Source organism: Fukomys damarensis, unplaced genomic scaffold (genome assembly GCF_012274545.1).
Source record: "Fukomys damarensis isolate Sample0158 unplaced genomic scaffold, DMR_v1.0_HiC HiC_scaffold_23, whole genome shotgun sequence".
Lineage (NCBI taxonomy): Eukaryota > Metazoa > Chordata > Mammalia > Rodentia > Bathyergidae > Fukomys > Fukomys damarensis.
The window spans coordinates 22,091,107-22,092,631 of NW_022900935.1; the positions used below are offsets into that span (position 1 = coordinate 22,091,107).

Sequence of the window (1,525 nt, forward strand, 5' to 3'; positions counted from 1 at the left end):
AAAAAAAAAAAAAAAAAAAAAAAAAAAACCCCTCCTGACATTTTCTTGCATAATAAGAACTTCTCAGCTTTATAGAACAGATATCACAGCTCAGCCAGCATCTGAGGTCCACTCTTCAGCCCCACAGGACAAGTCAGTTTAGAGCAGTATGGACAGCCCCAGACACACACACTGGAACAGGCACTGTTCTCATACTGGTGCCTAATGGGAAGCACGGGGAGAGCTAATATCTGAGTGGCCACCCTGGCTTCAGGACCCTGGCTTCTACATTGAGTTAGTATCCCAGGGGCCCTGAAGCAGGGAGTCCAACCTTCACCAGGAACCAGGAGGGGGAGAATGACCAACAGAAAGTTCAGACAGGCACTGGCTGGCTGAAAGAGATGGGGGGAGGTGTCTGAGATCAACACCAACCCAAAAAGCCGATGCTATGCTGCATTCAATGGGACACACACAATCTCTGTCCTGTCTTCACACTGGAGTTATTCAAATGATTCTTCCTTGTCCCCACATGCTCCCTGCCCCATCACACACATAATGACAGACAGACACCATCACCAAGGTAGCCCCTAACTTCTTTGGTGGGGGGAGGGCAGGGAAATGGCTGACAGCTGGGGAGCTGGTTGGACCCAGGGTCTGATCATTAGTGGGGGTTACATAATCACACCAAAACAGCAGAACATTTCCATGGAGATCAGTTCAGTAAGCGCCTCACTCTCCACCTTCCCTCACCCTCCCCACCCGCCCAACACCAGAAAGCATCAGGGCTAATAAAATCCAAGCTGGGAGGCACCTGGCTGCTGCCCTTAGAATGCCAAGGGCCACCAGAACCTTCCCGGTGCAGAGTCAAAAGAGGACCACAGTGCTCCTCGTCCAGCACCCAGTCCCACACACCCTCTTCCTGCAACCATTGCCACCAAAAGTTCAAGGGCAGGCAAAGCCACAGTAGTAGTCCTGACTGGCAAGATAAACCAAGCCCCCACCTTAAAGGAAACCAAGGCCCAGCGGAGTTCCTTTGCACCACCACTTCGGCCCACGCCACTCGTGTTCATAAGTGCACTGGACAGCCCCAGCAACCTCATGGGGGGCTATGGAACACCTTCAGTGTTTCCCTTTCAACGACGGTAAAATGTGGGGCATAACTTGAAGAGTACACCTGCTTTGCTGGCTAGCAGGAAGACAAGAATCCCCAACAGAACAGAAGTGTGTATTTGGTTTGGTGTGGTGAGGTTTGAGGGGAGGGAAGGTGTGATTTCCCTTTAGGGACATTTTCAGGGGGCCAGGATTAAGGAGGGAGGGAAAACTCTCCCTCCTGTCTTGGACTCAGCATCCTACGAATCTCATTCTCAACCAGACAACAGAGATCATCGCTCCAGTCGGCCTGAACCGTCCCAGCCACCGCAGCAAGGGCAGCAGGGGTAAGAGGGGAAGCCCTTTGGGGCAGCCGGAGCTCTGAGAGTGGGTCTGCAGGGCGCCGCCGCGGAGCCAGCCCAAGAGCGCGCAGCGCGCACAGGGTGACAGCCGCCGC

The 1,525-nt window shown here is 53.5% G+C and overlaps 1 protein-coding gene across 2 annotated transcripts in view; it reads right to left on the reverse strand.

Annotated features, from left to right (window-relative positions):
- Hivep3 (HIVEP zinc finger 3) overlaps positions 1-1,525 on the reverse strand; it is a 328,172-nt gene that overhangs the window by 326,078 nt on the left and 569 nt on the right. The window lies entirely within an intron of this gene.